Below are 12275 nucleotides of genomic sequence, written 5' to 3'. Positions count from 1 at the left end.
CTTGAGTTCTTTGAAAAGGTCAATAAATTGTATAAAACAACTTGTCAAGAAAAAAGGGGAAAGGAACAAATTATCAGTATAAAAACCATAAAAGGAAGTATCACAAGATACCCTACATACATTCAAAAGATAATAAGAAAATATTATGGACAAAGTTATGCCAATAAAATTGATGATCAGGGTGGGTGAAATGAACAAATTATTTGAAAAACAAATTATGAAAACTGCCTCAAGAAGACATAAAACCTAAACAACCTTATATCAGTAAGTTGAAAGTACATTTAAAAAGCTTGCTGTGAAGAAAATCTGGGCACAGATGTTATCACTGGTAAATTTTATCAGGTATTTAAGGAAGAAATACCATGCCTATACAAACTGTTTCAAAATAAAGGAAGACTGTCCATCTATTTTGTGATGCCAACATTATCCTGTTACCATAACCAAAGACATTACAAATAAACTATAAACCAAAATGTTTTGTGGAGACAAAAATACTTGTGATAATAGAAATGGGTTTGAAAAATGTATTTTAAATCAAGCTATATATAAAAAGTGGGGTACATTCCAAGAATGCAGGTTTGGTTTATCATTGGCATCCAAACTGAAAAAAAGATAATCTTTATTTGCAGAAGATATATTTAGAAAACCCTAAAGATTCCAAAAACAAAAACAAAGAAACTGCTATAGCTAATCAATGAATTCACTAAAGTTGGAGGATTCAAGAAAAGATGTACAAATGTCAGCTGATTTTCTATATGCTAACAATAAGCTGCAAGAAACTGAAATAATCCTATTTACAGTTGCATCAAAAGGAAGCAAATACCTAGGAATAAATTTAACCAAGGAGGTGCGAGACCTGTACACTGATAACTATAAGACACTGATGAATAAAACTGAAGATAGAAATAAATGGAATATTTATTCTGTGCTCATAGATTTTAACAATAATAATTCTTCCAATGTGCATACTACCTGACATCATCTAGAGATTTAATCAGTCACTATCAAAATTCCAAGAGTATTTCTCACAGAAACAGAACACACAATTCTAAGATTTGTATGGAACCACAAGAGACCCCGAATAGACAAATCAATATTCAGAAAGAATACCAAAGCTGGAAGCATCACAATTCCTGATCTCTAAGTATATTACCAAACTATAATAATCAAAGTAGTATGGTATTGGTACAAAAACAGACACAGCAATGGAACAGAGAGCTCAAAACCAAACATATATATATGGTCAATTAATGTACAAAGGAGCCAAGAATATACAATGGGGACAGGATCGTCTTTTCAATAAATGATTCTTGGAACACTGGACAGCTACATGCAAAAAATAAATAAAGCTGGACCCTTATCTTACACCATACACACAAAATCATTAAATAGATTAAAGACTTGAATGTAACCAATGAAACCATAAAACTCCTAGAAGATAAAACAGGAGTCAGCTCTTTGACATCAGTCTTGGTAATGATCTGGTTTGACACCCAAAACAAAGGCAACAAAAGCAAAAGCGAGTGGGACTACATCAAACTAAAATCTTCTGCACAGCAAAGGAAATCATCAACAAAACGAAAATAAGACCTATGAAATGGGAGAAAATATTTTGAAATCTGAAAAGGGGTTAATATCCCAAATATATAAAGAACTCACAACTTAATAGCAAAGAAACAATCTGAGTAAAAAAAGAAAGGGCAGAGGACCTGAATAGACATTTTCCCAAAGATATATGAATGGCTAACTGGTACTTGAAAAGGTGTTCAACATCACTAATCAGAGAAATGCTAATCAAAACAATGAGAAATCATCACACTTATTAGGATGGGTATTATCAAAAAGACAAGAAACAACAAGTGTTGGTGAGGATGTGAAAAGGGAACACTTGTGCACTCTTTGTGGAAATGTACATTGGTACAGCCACTATAAAAATCTGTATTGAGATTTCTCAGAAAAGTAAAAATAGAGCTACCATATGATCCAGAAATTCCCCTTCTGGGTAAACATATGAAGGAAACAAAATCACCGTCCCAGAGAGATATCTGCATCCCCATGTTCACTGCAGCATTACGTACAATAGCCAAGATATAGCAACAACACAAATGGCTATCAACAGATGAAAGGGTACAGAAAATGCGGCATGTATAGACAATGGAGTACTATTCAGCCATAAAAGAAGGGAATCCTGCCATTTTCAACAACATGAATGGTCCTCAAGGGCATTATGATAAGTGAAATAAGTCAGAGAAAGAAAAACAAATATAGTATGATCTGATATATTGAGTCTTAAAAAAACCAAAGTCATACAAACAGGTATCAGATTTGTGGTTGCCAGAGGTGGGGAAATTGGATGAAGGTGGTCAAAAGGTACAAACTTCCAGTTATAAGATTAATAAGCTCTGGGGATGCAAGGCAATAATCAAGATGGCAGAGTAGGAGGACATGGAGCCCACCTCCCCCAAAAAACGCATCAGAAATACATCTACATATGGAACAATTCTCATGGAAAATTGGAAATTGGCCGAAGAGATCCTATACAACCAAAGCTGCAAGAAAGTTCACCATGTAAGCAAGTAGGACAGAACAAAAGGGCATCAGGTCAGAACCTATACTCCAGGGAGTGATCTGTAGGAAGAGAAGGTCCTCACTGGTGAACCCTTTCCCTGGGGAGTGAGCAGACTGAGCCACAATCTGGGCATCCCAGTCCTGAGGTCCTGTGTGGAGGAGCCAAGCCCCCTTGCCTACTGGGAAACCCACTGAGACAGAAAGACGGGCAGGGCAAACACCCTGGCCCTGCTCACTCCATACCAGAGCGAGATGCAATATATGGGCAAAGACTTGGTTTAGCAACAGAGACAGACTGGGGCACCTGGGACGTGAACCAGGTGGAGCCATTGAGGCCACTGTCAGCACAAACCACGTGATGGATGGGGCCACAGCAACCACTGTCAACGCATGCATGGGGCAGCACCAAAAATGTGCACAGCAGCTAAGCACCGAATCTCAAGAAGACAGGTCCTGGAGGAGGACTCATCTATCTATTCAGAGACAGCCTGGAGGGACTGGGGTGTGGTCTGGGTGGGGCCATTGTCAGTGCACTCAGAAGTACACAGCGGTCTTTCTCTGTCAGACTTATTTCACTTAACGCTTCCAAGTCCATCCATGCTGCTGCAAATGGCAAAATTACACTTTAAAGCTGACCAGCATTCCATTGTGTATATATACACATACCACATCTTCTTTATCTACTCATCTGTTGATAGACACTTAGGTTGCTTCCATATCTTGGCAACTGTAAATTATGCTGCTATAAACATTGGGGTGCATGTATCTTTTTGAATAGTGTTTTTGTGTTTTTTTGATAGGTACCCAGGGGTGGAACTGCTGGGTCACACAGTACTTCTATTTTTAGTTTTTTGAGCAATCTCCATACTGTTTTCTACAGTGGCTGTGCACCAGTTTACATTCCCAGCAGCAGTGTACAAGGATTTTTTTCCTTTTCCACAACCTCACCAACATTTGTTATTTGTGTTTTTTGATGATAGCCATTCTGACACGTGTGAGGTGATATCTCATTGTGGTTTTGATTTGCATTTCCCTGATGATTAGTGATGTTGAGTATCTTCTCATGTGCCTGTTGGCTATCTGCATTTTCTTTCTGGGGAATTGTCTATTCAGTTCTTCTGACCATTTTTAATTGGTTGTTTGATTTTTTGAGTTTTATGAGCTGTTCACATATGTTGGCTATTAATCCCTTATCTGTCTAGTCATTTACAAATATTTTCTCCCATTCAGGATACTGTATGATATCACTTATATGTGGAATCTAAAACATACAACAAACTAGTGAATATAACAAAAAAGAAGCAGACTCACAGACACAGAGAACAAACTAGTGGTTGCCAGTGGGAAGAGGGAAGGGGGAGGGGAAATATAGGGGGAGGGGAAATATAGGGATAGGGGAAATATAGGGGTAGGAAAGTGAGAGGTACAAGCTACTAGTTATAAAATAAGCTGCAAGTATATACTGTACAACACAGGGAATACAGCCAATATTTTATAATAACTAAATGGCATACAACCTTTAAAAATTATGGATCACTATATTATATACTTGTAACTTATATAATATTGTACAGCAACTACACTTCAATAAAAAAAGACATTCAACAACAACAACAAAAAGTATACAGCAGTTACTCTCCCAGCAAGAGCACCCTGGCCCTGCCCATTACACACAGCAGCTTAGTGGTAGATCTGGTGCAGGCAGATCCTGGGAGAAGACTCAGGTGGCAGCCCAGATCTCAGGTGGCAGCACAGCTATAATAATACCTCCACCCACAACGCCCTAACCCCCAGTCACAGCCTACTTCACAGCAGCCTTGCCCTAGATATGGGTCACACACAGAGAAAAGGACATGACCTTGGGCTGCTTCTGAGCAGAACTGCACATGTATACACAGGTGGCACACAGGTCCTCTGTGAACACATGGGCCTCACTTGCTTCAGCAATCACCTCCTTTGGGCCAGGGCACACACTCAAGGGCAATGGAGCATGATTGAATCTGACCATGAGGGCTTCTAATCCAATAATTGGGGAGCAGATCCCACCCCTGACAGGACAGTGATAGCAACAGAGGAGAGGAAGCCCCACCTCACATCCTGCACAGGCTCTAGATAATACAACACAAACTACACTCCCTATCAAGGGGATAACAGCCAGCACACCCTGAGGAAAGCAGTGGCTGGCATTCATGCCAAAACCAGCCCTCGCACCAAAAACATTGGACATGCACAGTCTACACAGGTATGCTCCCACATAAAAAACACCCCTTCAAAACCACAATAGATAACTGTTTCTCCTAAAGTTTACAGAGACAGAGAAACTTAAATGAAAAGGCAGAGGACCTACTCCCAATTAAGAGAACAAGAGAAATCTCCTAAAAGAAAAAATAATGAAACATAGCTCACCAGTCTACTAGACCATGAGTTCAAAAAGGAGGTATTAAAAACACTAACTGAATTAAGATTATCAATATAAATGCAGACCACTGTAACAAGGAACTAGAAACCATAAAGATGAACTTAAAAATAGATAATCCAATTATAACAGAATAAATGACACAGAAGAACAATAAGTGATCTGGAAGACAGGATAATGGAAATCATCTAATCAGAACAGCAGACAGAAGAACAAATTAAAATAATGAAAGCAACATACAAGATCTATGGGATAACATAAAAAGCACCAACCTGCCCATAACAGGGTTTCTGAAGGAAGGGGGAGGGGGATCAAAAAATGTATTTCAAGAAATTATGGCTGAAAACTTCCCAAACCTAAAGAAGGAAACAGATATCCAGATACAGGAAGCACAGAGGGTCCCAAACATGATGGACCCAAACAGACCAATACCAAGTCATATCATAATTATAATGGAAAAATTTAAAGACAAAGGATTCTAATGGCAGCAGGAGATAAACAGAGTCAGTTACAAGGGAACTTCCATAAGATTATCAGCTGATTTCTCTGCAGAAACCTTGCAGGTCAGAAGGGAGTGGCATAATATATGCACAGTTCTGAAAAAGAAAACCTGCAACGTAGGATACTCTACCCAGCAAGATTATCACTTAGGAGAGAAAGAACTTCTCATACAAGCAAAAACTGAAAGAATTCAGCAACACTAAACCTACCCTAAAAGAAATATTGAAGGGTCTTCTCTAAATGGAAAAGAGGCAAGAATCTATAGGAAAGAGAAAAACACAACAGCAAAGGAAAATATAAGAGAGGATTGAAGATCACTTGAATAAGCCAGTACATAGATTTTACAAATTATATAAATAACTATAACTACAATAAACAGTAAAAAGGTAAACATGAAGTTGCAAAATAAGATATCAAAATCACAAAATGTGGGGAAAGGGGATATAAGAATGTAGATCTTTTAGAATGTGTTTGAACTTGTATGACTATCAGTTTAAAGCAAGTAGATATAGTTATGGGTTAATATACTTGACCTACATGGTAACCACAAATCAAAAACATACAATAGATTCACAAAAATCAAAAAGAAAGGAACCCAAGCATACTACAAAAGAAAATCAAACCATAATGGGAAAAACATAAAGAGTAATGAACAATGAACTACAAAAACAACTAGAAAACAAGGATTAAAATGGCAATAAGTACAAACCTATAAATAATTACTTTAAATGTCAATGGACTAAATGCTCTGATCAAAAGACAGAGTGGCATATTGGATTAAAAAACCAAAAACCTGCAATATGCTGCCTACAGGTGACTCCCTTCAGGGTGAAAGACACAGCCTGAAATTGAGGGCATGGAAAATGATATTTCATGCAAACGGAAATGACAAGGAAAGCAGGGATAGCCTACTTATCTCAGACAAAATAGACTTTAAAACAAAGGCCATAAAGACAGATAAAGAAGGGCATTATATAGTGATAAAAAGATTACATTTGTTAACACATGCACCCACGATAGGAACACCTAAATACATAAAATACTAACAGACATAAAGGGAGAAATTAACAATACTATTGATACAATAATAGGACACTTTAACACCCCACTGACAACAATGGACAGATTATCAAGACAGAAAATCAATAAGTCAACAGAAATCTTCAATAACACATGAGACTAGTTGGACTTAATTGACATCTACAGGACAGTACATTCCTCCCCACCCCCAAAGAATACAAATTCTTTTCAAGCGCGCATGGAACATTCATTAGAATAGATCACCTACTAGGTGACAAAACAAACCTCAAGAAATTTAAGAGGATAAAAATTATTTCAAGCACCTTTTCTGACCACAATGGTTTGAAACTAGAAATTAACCAAAGAAAAATAAGAACACGTGGAGACTAAACAACATGCTACTAGAAATGATAAAACCAAAGAAGAAATCAGAAAATAAAGACAAGGGCCTCCCTGGTGGCGCAGTGGTTGAGAGTCTGCCTGCCGATGCAGGGGACACAGGTTCGTGCCCTGGTCCGGGAGGATCCCACATGCCACGGAGCGGCTGGGCCCGTGGGCCATGGACGCTGGGCCTGCGCATCCAAAGCCTCTGCTCCACAACAGGAGAGGCCACAACAGTGAGAGGCCCAAGTACCGCCCAAAAAAAAAAAAAAAAAAGAAAAAAAGAAAATAAAGACGAATGAAAATGAAAACACAAATTTCCAAAATCTATGGGATGCAGCAAAAGCAATTCTAAGAAGGAGGTTCATAGTGATACATGCCTTCCTCAAGAAGCAAGAAAAATTACAAATAAACAATCTAATCTGCCATCTAAAAGTATCAGAAAAAGAATAACAACCAAAACCAAAAGTCAGCAGAAGTAAGGAAATAATGATCAGAGAGGAAATAAGTAAAATAGAGATTAAAAATCAATAGAAAAGATCAATAAAAACCAAGAGCTGGTTTTCTGAAAAGATAAATAAAATCGACAGATCTCTAGCCAGGCTCACCAAGAAAAGAGAGAGGACACAAATAAACAAAATGAGAAATAAAAGACAAGTAAAAACAGATACTATGGAAAAATTGTGAGAATATTATGAACAGTTACATGCCAACAAATTGGACAACCTAGAAGAAATGGACAACCTTCTAGAAACATACAGCCTGTCAAGACTGGGTCAAGAAGAAACAGACAATTTGTACAGACTGATCCCTAGAAGTGAAAAAATCTGTTATTAAAGAGCTCCCTGCAAACAAAAGTCCAGAACTAGATGGTTTCACTGGGGAACTTACCAAACATACAAAGAAGAAATTATACCTATTCTTCTCAAATTATTCCAAGTGACTGAAGAGGAGAAACAGTGCTAAACTCATTGTGTGAGGCCACTATCACCCTGATACCAAAAGCAGACAAAGACACTACAAAAAAAAGAATTACAGGCCAGTATCTTTGATGAATATGGATGTAAAAATCCTCAACAAAATATTAGCAAACCAAATCCAACAGTACATAAAAAGGATCATACACCATGATCAAGTTGGATTCATTCCACAGTGACCAGTATGGCTCAATATATGCAAAAAAAATCAATGTGATAACACCACATTAACAATAGGAAAGACAAAAACCACATGATCATCTCAATGCAGAAAAGGCATCTGACAAAATTCAACAACCATTCATGATAAAAATGGGTATAGGGGAACATATCTCAACATAATAAAACCCATTTATGACAGATCTATAGCCAATATAATACTCAATGGTGAAAAGCTGAAAGCCTTCCTGCTAAATTCAGGAACAAGGATGTCCACTCACCATTTCTATTCAACATACTATTGGAAGTCCTAGCCACAGCAATCAGACAAGAAATAAAGGAATCCCAATTGGAAAGGAAGAAGTAAAACTGTCACTGTTTGAAAATGACATGATACTGTATATAGAGAACCCTAAAGTCTCCACACAAAAGCTATTAGAACTATTAAATGATCAGCAAGGTAGCAGGGTACAAGATTAATATACAGAAATCTGTTGCATTTCTTTACACTAATAATGAAATATCAGAAAGTAAAAAAAAAAAAAAACCTGTTTAAATTGCATTAAAAAGATAAAATGCCTAGGAATAACCTTAACCAAGTAGGTGAAAGACCTATTCTCTGAAAACTATTGAACATTGATGAAGGAAATTAATCAAAACAGTGCAATATTGGCACAAAATAGTTATATAGATCAACAGAACAGAACAGAGAGACCAGAAATAAACCCACGTACCTACAGTCAATTAATCTATGACAAAGGAGGCAAGAAAATACAAGGAGAAAAGACAGTCTCTTCAACAAGTGGTGCTGGGAAAGCTGGACAGCTACATTTAAATCAGTAAAAGTAGAATATTCCCTCATATGCTCACACCATATACAAAAATAAACTCAACATGGTTTAAAGACCTAAATATAAGACATATAAGATATGATAGTCTAAAACTCCTAGAACATAGGCAAAACATTCTCTGACATAATTCATACCAATATTTTCTTAGATCAGTCTCCCAAGGTATAAGAAATAAAAACAAAAATAAATTGTGCCCTAATCAAACTTAAAAGCTTTTGCACAGCGAAGGAAACCATCAACAAAATGAAAAGACTTATTATTATTAAATGGGAGAAAATACTTGCAAATGATGCGACAAGGGATTAATCTCCAAAATAGGAAAACAGCTCATATAGCTCAATATTGAAAAAACAAACAACCCAATCAAAAGATGGGCAGAAGACCTAAATAAACATTTTTTCCATAGAAGACCTACAGATGGCCAACAGGCACATGAAAAGATGTGAAACATCACTAATTATTCGAGAAATGCCAATCAAAACCACAATGAATTCTCACTTCACACCTGTCAGAATGATTATCAAAAAGTCTATAAATAATAAATGCTAGAGAGGGCATGGAGGAAAGGGAACCCTCCTACACTGTTGGTGGGAATGTAAATTGGTGCAGTCACTATGGAAAACAGTATGGAGGTCCCTTAAAAAACTAGAGCTACCATATGATCCAACAATCCCACTCCTGGGTACATATCCAGAAAAAAATTAAAACTCTAATTCGAAAAGATGCACCCCAATGTTCATAGCATCACTATTTACAATAGCCAAGACATGGAAACAACCCAAGTGCCCATCAACAGACAATTTGCTTAAGAAGATTCCACACACACAATAGAACATTCCCCAGCCATAAAAAGGAATGAAATATTGCCATTTGCAGCAACATGGATGGACTAGAGAATATCATAAGAAGTGAAGTAATTCAGACAGGAAAGACAAATATTATATGATATCACTTAAAGGTGGAATCTAAAAAATACAAATGAATCTATACAAATAAACAGAAACACACACACAGATATAAAAAAGAAACCTGTGGTTACCAAAGGGGTGAGAGAGGGGTGGAGTATGGTATTAACAAATACAAACTACTATACATCAAATAGATAAGCAACAAGGATTTACTGTATAGCACAGGATTTACATTCAGTATCTTGTAATAATCTATAATGGAGTATAATCAGAAAAACAAGTTCTGGGGATGTAATGTGCAGCATGATGACTAGTAACCAGTACTGTATCATATATTTGAAAGTTGCTAGGAGAGTAAATCTTAAAAGTTCTCATCACCAAAAAAATATGAAAATGTGAGATGATGGATTTTAACTAAATTGTGGTAACCATTTCATAATATGTACATATCATTTTGTATACCTTAAATATGATGTTATATGTCAATTATATTTTAATGAAACTTGGGGGGGGAGATAAAAAGCTTGAATCCAGCAATATATAAAAATTAAGGTGCATTTCAAGAATGCAAGTTTGGTTTATCATTCAAAAATCAATGCATTTCGTTATATTAAAAGGGTAATAAAACACCATATGATAATTTTAGCAGGTATGGAAAACGTATTCGACCAAACTTAACACCCACGCATAATAAAAACTCTCAGAGGTGGGAATAGAAGGGAATTTCCTCAACCTGATAAATAGCATCCATAAAGAGCCTACAGTTAATATCATACTTAATGGCAAAATACTAAGTTGCTTTCCCCCTATGACTGGAAACCAGACAGGAACATACCTTTCTATCTCTTATATTTAATATTGTATAAATGGTCCCAGCCAGGCAATAAGGCAAGAAAAAATAAAAGGCACAGAGATTAGAAAGGAAGTAGTAAAACTGTACTTATTCCTAGACAACATGATCATGTAGACAGAAAATTCTAAGGAACATATAAATAGCCACTATAATAAATGAGTTTAGCCAGACCAATTTACAATAATCAATTGTATTTTTACATACTAGCAGCCCACAGTTGGAAATAGAAGTGAAAAAACAGTATGTACCACTAACAATAGCATCAAATAGCATCACATTTGAATATTACTGATGGGAATGTAACACCCCCCAATTCTACTCCCAGGTATTTGCACAAAAGAATTGAAAACATATGCCCATATGCAAATTGTGTGAAAGATATTTATACTTATATTGGCAGTAAAATAAAATTAAAAATAAACCTAAGGGATATAGAAGTATATAAAAATAGAAAGTGAAAATATTGCTTCTCTCCCCAATTTCCTTTTCTAGACTTTAATGCATAAACACATACATAATACTGTTATACAACCTGTTTTATCAGAGCACAATATAGCATGGATATTATTTGTGTTAATAACTTTCTTTCCAAACAGCTCTTGATGTACTGTAATTTACTTAATAGATTCAAATTTTTTTTTCAAATGTGATATATATAATTTGCATATGTATGTAATATGATGCTATATAATTTGTTGGAAGGATAGATGCCAAAATTTTTAATAGTAGCTATTTTTAATATAATTTTTAAAGATTACTTTCCATTTACAGTCATTTCCAAATTATTGACTATATTCCCTGTGTTGTGTAATACAATACATCCTTGAGCCTATCTTACATCCAGTATTTTGTATCTCCCACTCCCCCACCCATATATTGCCCCTCCCCTCTCTCCCCACTGGTAACCACTAGTTTGTTCTATATCTGTGTCTGCTTTTTTTTGTTATATTCAGTAGTTTGTTGTATCTTTTAGATTCCGCACATAAGTGACATCACACAGTATTTGTGTTTCTACGTCTGACTTATTTCACTTGACATAATGCCCTCCAAGTCCATCCATGTTGCTGCAAATGGTAGAATTTTGTTCTATTTTATGGCTGAGTAGTAATCTATTGTGTGTACGTATATTACATACAATGTGTGTATATAAACCACATGTTCTTTATCCATTCATCTGTTGATGGACAGTTTGATTCCATATCTTGGGAATTGTAAATAGTGCTGCTGTGAACACTGGGGTGCATGTATCTTTTTGAATTAGTGTTTTTGTTATTTTTGGATATATACCTAGGAGTGGAACTGCTGGTCACATGGTAGTTCTATTTTTAGTTTGAGAAAACTCTGTACTGTTTTTCACAGTGGCTGTGCACCCATTTACATTCCCACCAGCAGTGTACAAGGGTTTCTATTTTCCTTTTCTCCACACCCTCACCGACATTTATTATTTGTTGTTTTCTTTTTGATGATAGCCATTCTGACAGGTGTGAGATGACATCTCATTGTGGTTTTGATTTGCATTTCCCTGATGATTAGTGATGTTGAGCAGTTAACAGATTTCTTATTAGACAATTAGGTTATTAGTGTTTTACAAAGCCAAACATGCTTGTATATTTTTATACAGTTGTGCAAATCATTCTTTAG

This window comes from Phocoena phocoena, chromosome 7 (genome assembly GCF_963924675.1).
Source record: "Phocoena phocoena chromosome 7, mPhoPho1.1, whole genome shotgun sequence".
Taxonomy (NCBI): Eukaryota; Metazoa; Chordata; class Mammalia; order Artiodactyla; family Phocoenidae; genus Phocoena; species Phocoena phocoena.
This window is presented reverse-complemented; position numbering follows the sequence as displayed.